The following is a 14,719-nucleotide window of genomic DNA, read 5'->3' on the forward strand; positions in this document are numbered from 1 at the left end:
AATGAATTCTAGGAGGAAAATGATTAAAATCTCACGCTCTCATGAAAAATGATGGGGAGCTACACAACTGAATCTTCATGCTCTGCACTGAGGAAGTATTTAAGACAGCATCAAGTTGGGAGGAAGAGTTAAATAAACTTGTTCAGTTTAAAGTCACTAATAAATAAACTACCAAGTTTAATATTTGTTGAACATAGACAGTACTCAGCACTAAACAAAACCTCACAAAATACAGACAGACCCTTCTCCAATGACATTGCAATCTAAAGAAGACAGCTGCAGTTTAGACAGGAGCCAATAGGAAATCGAGAGAAAGGAATGAGTGGTTTTGTTTTTTTTTGCTTTGCTGTTGATATTTTTGTTGTCTCATTTCTGATGGGCTCTTTACAAAAAAGTAAATCTTCAGGAAGTATTGGAAAGAAGTGGATTGGCTTGACAGACCAGAGTAAATAGGGCACTTCATAGGTGTCGGAACTAGGGGTTCTGGGAGTGCTGCCACACCCCCTGGCTTGAAATGGATTCCATTGTATACAGAGTTTACAGTTTGGTTCAATAGCTCTCAGCACCTCCACTATAAAAATTGTTTCAGCAACTCTAGGGCAGTTCCATGCAAAGAAGAGGCATGGCAGAAGGGCCTGTTTGAAGAAGAAGGAGGTGGGTAGGGGATTGAGGATGACCTCGGTATCAGAGTGGCAGGGGTCACTGAAAAGGAGATTGTTGATAAAATGTCATGTGGCAGAATTGCATAGGGTCCTGCAAGCAAGAACAAAAAGTTAAGAGTCAATGGAAGGATTTAGAGGCCAGGGATGATGTGGACAGATCCAGATAATAATGACAACTGCATTTTGAAATGACTGGAGAGACAATAATGTGATATTTGAGTGGCCAAATAATTATGAATATACTTTTATATCATTTGCACATGATTAAATTATGTGCACCCATATTTTGTCTTCCCCCTTCCCAACATCATCCCTGCTTTAGCTACAGAGAAACAATCCCTGGAGACCAACCAGAAAGCTGAACTACTACTTTAACTTACATCAGAGAGCATCTCAACATTTAATGAAAAAGGAACAATCATCTTTATCCTTCTAGAAGAGTCCTCTTGAATTTAATGGCGATTTGTACCTCTAACCATAAAATACCTCTTGGTCACTCAAAAAAATTGTTTGAGTGTTGAAGAAATTTCTACAGAACCCTATTACATTTCTGAAGAATCATATTATTTTAATCTCTATTATTTCTTTTTTTTGCCTATCATGTGGGTTTTATTAATACCAGTGAAATCAGAAATAAAAGAGGACGCTAACAGGAAATAAGAACAAAAGAACAGAAAAACAAAATAGTAAAAGTTAAGTAATAAACCTGGTATGTTATAGAAGAGTGTATGATGTATCTGTCAGATTATGCTTATGTTTGCATATAAGCATGGACCCTATAATAGTGGTCAGTAGTTCTAATAAATTAACTTCAATGATAGTCTTTAAGACAATTCTTAAAACAAAATACTGTATTGGTATAATCTTCACATAGTTGCCCATGTTGTCAGAAATCAGTGTTTGTGCTGAAAGGAAAGAGTTAGCTTTTTCCAACTGTCATACCATTAAACTGTATTTACCAGCTTTGTGTCACTCAGGGGGTGCTACATGCGTTCTTACAACAATGGGTCTGATTCTTGGGAGCATTGTGGAGCTCTTACATCTAGTTTTATATGATGTTCAAACAGTTCTGCACTGCTGGCTTATGGATCCTTAATTAGCCTCCAACACAGAGTAATTCTCCTTAAACAATTTCTATCAGCAGCAGACACATTGGCATAAATCCAAAAATGGAGGCATGTAACAAGCTTGGGACTCACCACCTGGCACCTTCTGCTGGTTGTCTCTGGGAATTAGCTCTGTCCAGTGGATCACCTCCTCCTGGTGTCGTCCAGTCCATCGTCTTACCCTCAGTTGGCGTGTGGACACGCGTTGCTCCCAACTTCCAACATCCTCTTCAGGACCACTGCCCTCCGGCAGTGCCCTTTAGTTCATCCAAACCCCCTTCCGGGGGGGCAGGTTTGATCAGCAGTCTCTCTGCACCCCAGCCACCACGTACAACTACACACCCCAAAGTCTAATCTCTCATGTCAGGGATCTGGTGTAGTCTATGATGGCCACTCGCTATGGCCGATGGCTGGGTGTACTGCAAGCGGGGGGACCCTCTGGCAGCAGCCTTGCTGTCCTCCTTTTCTCCCCTCGTCTGTCTGCTTCCCTGAGCTGCTTCCCCTGTGGCCTCTTGCACCCGCTAGGCCCTTCCCTTCAGGGCTGGCAGCCTGGCAGGCTCCAGGCTAGAGCTCCTTTTTGCTCCCAGCACTGTGCACAGTGCTAGTCTCCCACCCTTGGAGACTGATCTTCCCCTCTCAAAGGCCTGGGCAGCCTTCTTATAGGGCTGAGGCTGGCCCTGATTGACTGTCTCCACTCTGGGCCCTGATTGGCTCACAATAAGCCCTTCCTTAATTGGTTCCCTTTCTGTGCAGGCACCCTGGCCTGCCGCAGCATGCACTCTCAGGGAGTGGGGCAGTGTGCCCCACTACAGGGCATTTTTCAGACATGTGCCAGAAACCTGAATTACTGTGGCTATGCTGATGTGACCAAGCGAAAGATAATCAGAGTGATCCATAGGGCTGTACAAGTAGGGCAGGAACACTTCATTATCTTCCCTGAGCCATACCTCTTTTTACATATATACAATAATATGCCATTCTGAACGGTGCTGCTTTAATCATACTCCATATCTTTGTTTTTCAGGATAACATACATAACTATGCAGCAAATTTTGACATAGTTATGTATGACAATCCCCTCCCTCCAAACATTCAACTCTAGTTTGGCTGAAAAGTATATTGGCAGACATAAACCAAGGAACGTTAGTAAGATACTGCATTTTAAAAAGGTATTTAAAAGTCACTTTTACAGTTACTCTGCAAACATCCAGTAGGGGTGCACTCCAACATGACATCCTCTTATGTACTATAAATGACTACTGTAGGTTAAGTTCCAAAATTTTAATCAAAATTTCCAACATTCTTGCTTGTAGCAAATCTGATCTGGGGTTATGGTTCAGGTCCATATCTAAATCCAGTGCAAAAGTTAACTATAATTAAAATGGGTACATTTTCTGTGTGTAGTGTATACAACATTACATTTGCAGCTGTTTAAATTACAGGGAAGGTTGATAGTACAGCGGAATGGATGGTGGATTTTTCAGTTTGATTAGAACCAACACTGAATTTTTTGTTTCTTGTGCCAAAACAAAAAACATTTTGTTCCACCTGAAACAAAAACAAACACAAATCAGCATTTCATTTCAGGTTGTTTGTTAGTTAAAGAGAAAAAAAAGAAAAAAAGAAATAAATTCTGTTCCAAAACAACAATTGTTTCAGTTAATCATTTCAGACACTGTTTTCAATTTTTTTCCCAGACCAAACTATTAGCTGAATTCAGCCAGAATTCACAAATAGTTTCAGTGCCCTGAGAAATGCATTTTTCAGTTAATTAGCTATATGCCAGAAAAAAATTGCCCAGTTCTGTCTAATAGCATTGCCTATTATTAAGGTTACCACACACTGTCCATTATATGTTCCTGTTTTCGGGTTGCTTATAACTTTGCCAGACTTTGATCATTTGGGCTGAAATTTTCCAAGCTTGACATCTCCCTCAGGTTGATTTTTTTTTTTCAGTGAAAATGGTTCAGCTATTTCTAAGAATGAGGCTAGGGAAAAAATACGTTATTTTCAGTTAAAAAAACTTTTGGTGTTTTGTCATTAAAACAAAACAAAAACAACAAAATCCTAATACTCCTAGGCTTTGGAGCAGGAACTTGGAATTTGCAACCTTTGTGTCAAGGATGCACCTTCTGCCATTCCCATGAAAGTCCATGCAAGTTATAATCCTCTGAAAAAAAATCAGTTTTCTCATGCTCCATAAAGACTCACTAATGTTTAACATCCAAAATGTCCTAAGACATTGAGCATGCTTAAGCATCTCACAACTCCTTAATATGATGGCACTATACCATCTCCACATTCTAACAGGACCTGAACACAGACAGCCTGTCTCTCCTGTGCTTTCAATGATCTCCTACTTCAGGATCTGCTCAAGGAAAGTGAGAGAAGCAGGAAGCAAGGTTGCCTTCACCTCCTAGAGCACACGACGGGGTATAAACAGGTTGGACAGCCATTTGCAGTGGCTAAGCACCACAAGGTCCACTAAGTCCCTCTGACCATTCTCTAAGACGTCTCCAACTCTGATGACACCAGCCAGGGCCAACGTCCGGCACACCAAGGGGTCTCTGCCACCTGCACATCAAGGTATGAATTGTGTAGCAGGGCTCTGCAAGGAGGTTTTCTCCCTTGACAGCCACAGCTGAACTGGTCACTGAGATTAGCTTCCAGGTCCTGAGGAAGTCCTTGTAGAAGACCAGCAGCTCAGGGATCTCTCAGGGGAGACCTCTCAGGTGGAGGTAAAAGAGCTGGTGAAGCCCTCAGAGGCAGTGGAGGACAATGTGCAGCAGCACACTCCACACCAGACTATCTGAACCATAAAGGAGTCTTTGCAGGGTCTAAAGGTGGAAAGCATGGACTTGGCAGTGGATGCAGACTAGGATCTGGCCACCCTGCTCCAGGGGGAGGCTGTGATACAAACCAGGGTACAATCTGGACCATTGAACAGCTGGGTCCTTTTAACTCTCTAGCCTGGGGTGCTTTTTACACTGCTTTACTGCCAGAATAGACATCCCAGGCTTGCTCATGAAGCCATTAGCATCGACATTCATGCTCAGCTAAATACTTGAGCACTGTGACCAGTGACTCATGAATTACATACAAGGCAACACCTGCAAGCTCTCTAGTCCCATCCTTGTTCCTCCAGAAATGTGCGTCTTGTACTGACCAGAACACTACTAAACAATGCAAGCTCATAGAAAGTCAGTGAAGCAGGACCCAATGCCAAATGACCACAGAGTGCCCATGAAATACCTGTGATCCATCCTGGCTAACTCCTTTTCCTGGTTCATGAGCAGGAGACTGAGCAACAGATCACCCTTGCACATGAAATGGAGTAAACCCTGGACCAGATAAAAGTTATCAAAGACTGGCCATCCCAGGATGGTGTAGATCTGGTCAGGGTGGATCACATCTGCCAGCATGGAATCTGGCCACAGTGAGATGGCTTTCACTACGACCATATAGTCCATACTGGGTGCCAGTTCCTTAGCTTGTGGCAGTCCCCCTTCTTAGCCAGCAGGGTTAGCATGGCCCAACTGCATGACAGGTTGAAAGGTGTGCAGTGAATGAGGCAGGGTTTGTAGGAAGAGAAAGGACAGCCTCCTGATTAACTCACTTGAAAGCTGCCCTGCAGAATTGGATTCTAGACCTGCCTTGGCCACAGAACTCATACGTAATGCAAGTCATATCACTTAAACCAAGCTTTTCACAATCGGTCCCTAATTGTATGTTCCTCATTTTCTGAGTACTTGACTTGAGACCTGGGGCCTGATTTGCAGAAGTGCTGAACATTCGCAGCTGCAACTGAAGTCAATGGGAACTGTGCTTGAATATCTAAAGTGCTATATAATGCTAAATATGTACTCTGAAAAATCCAGCCCCATGTGTCTTAGATTAGGAGCCAAAATTTAGTAGATACTTTTTACCTTAAACATGCTGTGCCTCAGTTTGCCATACGTAAAATGAGGATAATAGACACTTGTCTAATGGGGTACTGTGAAAATAAGTTCATTAATGTTTGTGAATCATTTGAATACCATAGTGATGACCACCATAGAAAAGCCCATAAAGAAATTAATAATTCTGACTTCATGGGACCACATACCGAATGATGGGGAGAAAACAACATAACGAATTAACTATAAAAGCAGCAAAGAGTCCTGTGGCACCTTATAGACTAACAGATGTCTTGGAGCATGAGCTTTCATGGGTGAATACATGCATCCAACGAAGTGGGTATTCACCCACCAAAGCTCATGCTCCAAAACGTCTGTTAGTCTATAGGGTGCCACAGGACTCTTTGCTGTTTTTACAGATCCAGACTAACACGGCTACCCCCCTGATACTTGAATTAACTATAGTCCATTCAGTGCACTGAGTGAGGCAAAAATAGTGTGGAAAACATAGTATGTCATATAACTAAACACTGCCTACAGAGAATGGGCCCAAGTGAAAGGTGCACAGGTAACCTTAACTCTGGCATTTCCTAACTTTTGAATGCTTGAATTTGCAACCTTAGCGTAGGTTTTAACCTAGTTTTTTGTTTGCAATAATATATAGATCAAATGCTTACTCTCCCAGGTTTCCAAAATTGTATATTTATTTCAGGCAGCTAATCACAATATTTACAGTCCAATAATAAATGTGTCAGTCAGCCATGCTTTTCATATCCATTTGAATATTAATATTACATCTGAAGATCTCATTAAAATAGCTCTGTATAATTAGTCTGTAAACACCAAGTCTTAAGTGTTTTAGAACATTCTCTTTCCAAAAGGAGACAACCTTCAAAACTAGAAATATTCATAAGCACAAGTCCATTTTAGAATTAACGGGTCAAAAAGTTCAAATCAAAATGTATACTATTTGCAGTGGCTTTTCTAGTGCACCAAAAATGTTCTGAAAATGACCAACATTTAAGAAAAAAAGGTCTTTTGTCACCTTAAATTAAAATTTGGTGAAACACAGACACACACACAATGATAGATAGATAATGTGTCTAAATATGTAGGAAAATAATATTCAGATAATTTTTCCCCCAGTGGTCATCACATGAAGGGTAAAAATTGGATAGCTTCTATATATTTACTGTCAGAGAAGTTAAATTCCAAAAAGAAGAAGAAACAGAAAGTTGCTTTATCATAGAAGGTTGAATTTAAATCAGTACAATGTAGAAAGGACACATCCCATCTACTTGTGAATTGCAGCATGCCACCCTCTGGCTGTACAGTGCCACATCAATCTTGTGGTATAATACTAGGTATCACATCACAGTCCATTAGCAGGAGCAATAAGCCTTTCAGTTTGAAATACATGCAACATTATATGATATGGAAACATCACTCACAATTTGGACTATCATTTTTTTTTTTTACTCTGTTGTGTTTTCTCCTACATGATTTTCTAAAACAGTAAAAAGAAAAAAATTATCCAGGTCACCTCTCACACATATCTGACATTCCAAAAGTTGATACCATATTAATTTTCATATATTTCCAAGCTCATCCATACTGAGAGAGACAGTACCTCTTTCAAAATGTAGTGTGGTGGCCAGAGTATGCATGAGGCAATGGGGAGCAGAATTATACATGTCTGAAACTGCCATAATTTGTCGAGTTCTAAAAAATATTCCAAAACGTTTCCCAAATCTATGCAGTAGTCCTGAATACTTATGTTTGGGACCCTGATGGGTCAGATCCAGCTGGAAAAAGCTGGAAAACAGTCAGAAAGTTGTGGGGGGAGACAACTTCCCATTCTTTTTACTGTTCTCATTACATAGTAAAAGGTGAGAAAGTGAGCTTCCCCGATATATTCCTCACTTTTTAAAATATCTTTCCCTCCTTCTTGTAGGCCCCCCTAAAAATTAAGGGTTTTTTTTGTTTTAAATTTAAGAAGCTAAACAAAACTGCATTTGATGATTAAGTGACATTTTCATTTCAAAATTTCTGTGGGATTTTTTTCTCCCCCCAAAAAGTTTCTGTAAAAAAATAAAAAAAATCTCCTTTTACAACCTGCTCTAATATAAACTCTTCAGGACAGGGATTGCATATTTATTCACTGTATGAAAAGTCTTGGATGCCTATCACACTGTAATAAAGGGTTAGAATGTTGCCAGAGCATTTGGCTAACAACCCAATTATTGCAGAAACTGCTACAAGATTTTCAATGCCAATACTCTGTCAGACCTCGGTTCTACATCACATTCATATGACAATGAAGCACACCCTAACTTGATGCTGGAATATGTCAGTATCATTTCAAAAGTCAGAATGCCATGTGCTGAATCATCAATAACTACTTGGAGTTTTCCTAATAGTGTCTCACGCAAGTATTGACTCAGCCTGAACTTGATTATCTTATAAGATCTGATGAGATCACAGTTAGAGGGACTATAACTGGAGATATACATTGGCCCAAAGAAAGTCAGATAAGCAGAAAACTCTGGTTCTTGACAGAATTCCAGCATCTTGTGTTGGGAGTTACCCGCACAACTTTGCACTTGTGTGGCCCATCTCTCAGTGTTTCACAGACCTACAGGCTTGCTCATGGGAAGGAGAAATTGACTTGTGAAGTAGCATCTGCCTCGGGCACCACAGATCAAAACACAAAGTGAAATGAGAAACCGAACCTAACATCTCAATCTTGTGACTAGGTCTGAAAAGTATTGAAAACAGAATTTAATTTGATTGAACAGAAGATAATAAGATCTGTGAGTGTCAAGTTGACTGGGGATTTTATGTGCCCTTTTCTGATAGCTGCAATTACAAAGGCATTAGCACATATAAAAGAGAATGATCTTCAATAGTTGGGTGAACTTCTAGTGAACACGTCAGTGCTTACTGGCCACTGTTCAAAGAATGCAAAGGTAAGTGTGTCTGAATACAAAATGGGAGTCTGACTGAGGGCTTGGCTACACTGGAGAGTTGCAGCGCTGGTGAGGGGGTTACAGCGCTGCAACTCAGGATGTGGCCACACTTGCAAAGCACAGCCAGCGCTGCAACTCCCTGGTTGCAGCGCTGGCTGTACACCCGGTTGTGCCTCGGGTGTAGCAATTCCAGCGCTGGTGATCCAGCACTGGTCAGCAAGTGTGGACCCCACCAGCGCTTTTATTGGCCTGCGGGGTATAAGGAGGTATCCCAGCATACCTTTTAAGCCTCTCTGGTAATTCTTCACATTCCACTGCCCTGGGCTCAGCTGACCCCCCCTTTAAATGCCCCTGGAATTTTAAAAATCCCCTTCCTGTTTGCTCAGCCAGGTGTGGAGTGCAATCAATCAATCAATCAATCAGCGACCATGCCTCCACGCCCCAAATGAGCCCCATCATGGAACAGTTCCGAGCTGCAGGACCTCATCAGTGTTTGGGGTGAGGAAGCTGTGCAAGCACAGCTGCGCTCCAGCCGGAGAAATTATGATACCTATGGGCAGATATCAAAGTCCTTGTTGCTAAGGGGCCATGAACGGGACGTGTTGCAGTACAGGGTAAAAATTAAGGAGCTGCGCAGTGCTTATTGCAAAGCCCTTGAGGGAAATCGCCGCTCAGGAGCTGCCCCCACGACCTGCCATTTTTAAAAGAAGCTGGATGCCATACTTGGGTGTGACCCCACTGCCAATCCGAGGAGCACGATGGAGAGTTCAGAGCAGGGAGAAGTGGGGAAGGGTGTAGAGGAAGCCGAGAGTGAGGGTACTGGGGTGGAGGGAGACACCCCGGAGTCCCAGGAGGCATGCAGCCAGGAGCTCTTCTCAAGCCAGGAGGAGGCTAGCCAGTCGCAGCAGCGGGAAGTTGCTGGTGAAGAAGAAGCAGAGGAGCGTGCTCGGGGTAAGCAGATTTAATGTTTTGGGAGAGGACAATTTGGGTTATGGCTGCCTGCATGCATGCCTAAACGTGGAATAGCCCATTGATTTGCTCTATCACGTTTCTGTAATCGGCCTTGGTAATCTCTTGAAAAGTTGCAGCCAGAGCGTGGGCAATGTGCTTTCGCAAGTTTATAGGGAGAGCCACCGTGGTCCTTGTCCCGGTCAGGCTAACTCGTCCGATCCACTGTGCAGCCAGGGGTGGGGGGATCATGGCTGCACACAGGCAAGCTGCATAGGGGCCAGGGCGGAATCCACATTGCTGTAGAAGACCCTCCCTCTCTTCCCAGGTAACACGCAGCAGTGATATATCTGGCAGTAGGAAACCCTGTTGATAATGTAGGGATACTACTCAGTGCAAGGGGCCAGGTTCGCGGTACCCCCCCGCCAGCAGGTCGCCAGCACTGCGGTCCGCCCCCAACTTTCTTAGTACCCCCAGCTGCCCCCAACACCTGTACGATCACCTACCAGCCCTGATAACTACAATCCTTACCCTGTGCACTCCACCTCCATTACTCTGCAGCATAGTAATCCTGAAGTGCAGCAGACATTGAACAGCAATCCAAACAGGACATATTCAAACCTCTGAATGTACAGTCCACCACCCTACCCCACCTGCCCTTTTATGTACTGTATTTTGAATAAAGGATTTTATGGCTTTTACAATAGTTTTTATTATTGCAGAAAGTGGTAAATACTGTACCCCAAGGTAGAAAGGAGCACAGCAAAGGCACCAAACATTACTGTTCGCTCTCAGCATCAAATTGCTCCCTTAAGGCATCCCTAATCCTTGAAGCCCTTTGCTGGGCCTCTCTAGTAGCCCTGCTCTCTGGCTGTGCAAATTCAGCCTCTAGGCGTCAAACCTCGGAGGTTCATTCCTCACTGAATCTTTCACCCTTCCCTTCACAAATATTATGGAGGGTACAGCACGCGGATATAACAGCAGAGATGCTGCTTTCCCCCAAATCTAGCTTCCCATAAAGACAACACCAGCGGGCTTTCAAACGGCCAAAAGCACACTCCACAGTCATTCTGCAACGGCTCAGCCTGTAGTTGAACCGGTCCTTGCTCCTGTCAAGCTTCCCTCTATATGGTTTCATGAGCCAAGGCATTAAGGGGTAAGCGGGGTCTCCAAGGATTACAGTGGGCATTTCGACGTCCCCTTCTGTGATCTTGCGGTCTGGGAAAAAAGTCCCAGCCATCAGCTTCCTGAACAGGGCACTGTTCCGAAAGATGCGTGCATCATGCACCTTTCCAGGCCATCCTGAGTAAATGTCAGTGAAACACCCACGGTGATCCACAAGCGCTTGGAGAACCACAGAGAAATACCCCTTGCGATTAATGTACTCTGACGCCAGGTGGGGTGGTGACAGAATAGGAATATGCGTCCCATCTATTGCCCCTCCACAGTTAGGGAAACCCATTTCTGCAAAGCCATCCACAATGTCCTGCACGTTCCCCAGAGTCACAGTTCTTCTTAGCAGGGTGCGATTAATGGCCGTGCAAACTTGCATCAGCACCATTCCAACGGTGGACTTTCCCACTCCAAACTGGTTCGCCACCGATCGGTAGCTGTCTGGAGTTGCCAGTTTCCAGATTGCAATAGCCACCCGCTTCTCCACTGGTAGGGCAGCTCTCAATCTCGTGTCCCTGCACCGCAGGGTAAGGGCGAGCTCAGCACACAGTCCCATGAAAGTGGCTTTTCTCATCCGAAAGTTCTGCAGCCACTGCTCATCATCCCAGACTTGCAGGACGATGTGATCCCACCACTCAGTGCTCGTTTCCCGAGCCCAAAGGCGCCGTTCCACGGTGCTGAGCACGTCTGTTACTGCCACAAGCAATTGAGTGTCTTGAGCGTCAGATGATTCAATATCATCGTCTGACTCCTCACTGTCACTTTGCAGCTGAAGGAATAGCTCCACTGCCATGCGTGATGTGCTGGCAACATTCATCAGCAAGGTCCTCAGCAGCTCAGGCTCCATTTGTAACAGAAATCTCAGAAATCGCGCTGCAGACTCACAATGGCGCCAAACTGCTTGGAATGTGTAGCAAAGCACCACGGGGCATTAAAACAGGAAGCGGAATCACCCGCACCCTTCCGTCCCCTTCCCACAAGCCACAGCGCCAAAATGGGATGAGGTGCTCTGTGGGATAGCTGCCCACAATGCACCACTCCCAACAGCGCTGCAAGTGCTGCAAATGTGGCCACACTGCAGCGCTGGTAGCTGTCAGTGTGGCCACACTGCAGCACTGGCCCTACACAGCTGTACGAACACAGCTGTAACTACCAGCGCTGCAGAACTGTAAGTGTAGCCATGGACTAAGACCTCAATAATCATTGTCTGAAGAAGAAAAACAAAAAAACCCACCTGAATACAGTTTTACAGGGGTAAGTAGTGATAGTCTAGTGAATGAATTAGCCTCCACGGAGATGAAAGACCTGGACCAAATATGGAAATCATCCCTCCTATCTGATGAAAAATACATGATAGGAATTTTCTCTATTTAAATAACAAGTGGATAAGACAAGACATCTATTACAATGAGATAAACTCTATCTCTGAGATGTTGTAATATATGATGCTTTGAGTTACCTGAGAAATAAAATTATCTCAAAGTCGCATGCATCAGAGAGTGGCCTATTTTAATTATAAAACAATTTTCCACTTAGAAAAGTTGATTCAAGGTTTTTTTCACCCTTTGTGAGAGTGATGTGTCTATCTGTAAAATAATGGTATATGGAAAAATAAAATGGTCAAAGCCCAAGTCATCTACTATATCTTTACTGAATTGGCAGACTAGTGCAGCAGCAAAATTCTTGCTACTATCCACATTGATTAAAGGTACTAAAACTAATAGAGTTTTTATAGTTGTCTTAAACTGCAAAGATATGAGCAGATCACTTCCAGAATTAACTGCTAATAAGTGCCATCAAAAACTATAGCCATCACCAACTGTCGATTCATCTCCACACCCTATGCCAATTTACCTTCCTGTTCTCCAGCTGCAGAATATGAGTAGCTCCCAGAAGAACCATTTATCTCTTAAAGCAGGAGAATATGGCCCAGAATTATTAGGGGTCTGCACAGATTAATCCTAATTCATGTTCTCTCTCACCTTGCATAAACCAACTGCTAAGACTCTGTCCTTGCCTTTCCTGTGATTTGCATGGTTGGGGGTTGTTCTATTATTTACACAATCCCATCTGAAGCTATCCTTCCTTCCTTCTCTTTCAAAGAAACTGAGTCACTTCCTCTCTTTAAAAAAGCCTTTAAAAATCCCTTTTTCTCTTCTAATCCTGGACTGGACACCTGGATCTGAGCTCATTAAATTTTCAGGAAGTTCAGATTCAGATCTCAATCTGAACACTGAGGCTCGTGCCCATCCCCGTGTAATGTTTTTATAAGGCTCTATTTAGGACACTACATGCAAATAAAATTTATTCTGTTGTGTAAGAAACTGAGGGAGAGTGTGGTAGTGAATTTTTGAAAACTGTAAGGCAATTGTATCGGTTTGCTGAAGTCTCATTAACTGCTATTGCAGTTTTTGATAATATGAAGTGGAATAAAACAGGTCAGTCTTTGCATGAAAAACATTCATCTCATTTGTATTGTAGAAAAGCTCTACTCACTTATTTTAGCCAGCATTTTCCCTCTTAATATTAGTCCTATGTAACACACAGGAATAGGTTCAAGAAACAGTGATCGTTCAGATACTAAGGGATAGTTGGAGTCTCCCTACACTTAGGAGGGTCAGTTTGCTCTAGTGCGTCAGCTTCTGCAAATATAAATTAATGAGGGATCCACAGATGGGTTCTTATGTCAGGCAGATGTGGCAGCATGTTTTTTCCACAGCCTGCTTTCTTTGCTCACATTTCTCTTTGGCTTTTTCTGTTCTGATATTCTTGATGGCTTTAATCACAGACCAAGAGGTATGCCACTATCCTGATCTATTGGCAACAGCAGTTTCCCATGTATTTAGGTTGATTGGCCCATTTTTAGATGAGCCTTGAGAGTGTCCTTATACCAATTTTGTTGACCTCCCACCATACATGCTCCCATTTTTAACTGATAGTGAGCACAATACAACTAAGCTTCAGCTGCCTCAGGGGAGTAATCATATAAAAAAACCCTATCCCTTTAGCAAGAGATTGTCAAAAGAGGAAGCTAAAGTAAACCCCTTAAATCAAAAGGAAATTAAACCCTTAGACTCAGCATGAAGACTACTTAAAAGCATGCTATAGCAGAGGCAAAAAAGGAAGTAATAAGGCAAGAAAAAGAAACAACCCAGATGGTTAAACAGCAAGGTTCAATTCAATGTTGATAAATGCAAAGTAATGCACAGTGGAAAATATAATCCCAACTATACATACAAAATGATGGCATCTAAATTAGCTGTTACCGCTGAAGAAAGAAATCTTGGAGTTATTGTGGATAATTCTCTGAAAATATCCACTCAATGTGTAGTGGCAGTCAACCCCGCCCCCGCAATCTAACGATGTTGGGAATCATTAGGAAAGAGATAGATAATAAAACAGAAAATGTCATACTGCCTCTATATAAATCCGTGCCCACATTTTGAAAATTGTCTGCAGATGTGGTCAGAAAAAAGGCAACAAAATTGATTGAGGGTATGGAACAGCTTCCTTATGAGGACAGATTAATAAGACTGGGACTTTTCAATTTGGAAAAGAGACAAGTAAGGGGGAATATGATTGAGGTCTATAAAGTCATGACTGGTATATAGAAAGTAAATAAGGAAGTGTTATTTACTCCTTCTCCTAACACAAGAACTAGGGTCCACCAAATCAAATTAACAGGCAGCATGTTTAAAACAAACAAAAGAAAGTATTTCTTCACACAACGCACAATCAACCTTGGAACTCTTTGTCAAAGATGTTGTGAAGGTCAAGACTGTAATAAGGTTCAAAAAAGAACTAGATACATTCATGGAGGATAGATCGATCAATGGCTATTAGCCAGGATGGACAGGGGATGGTGTCCCTAGCCTCTGTTTGCCAGAAGCTGGAAATAGGTGACAGGAGATGGATCACTTGATAATGACCTGTTCTTTTCATTCCCTCTGAAGCACCTGGCATTG

This window comes from Gopherus flavomarginatus, chromosome 4 (genome assembly GCF_025201925.1).
Source record: "Gopherus flavomarginatus isolate rGopFla2 chromosome 4, rGopFla2.mat.asm, whole genome shotgun sequence".
NCBI classification, from domain to species: Eukaryota; Metazoa; Chordata; order Testudines; family Testudinidae; genus Gopherus; species Gopherus flavomarginatus.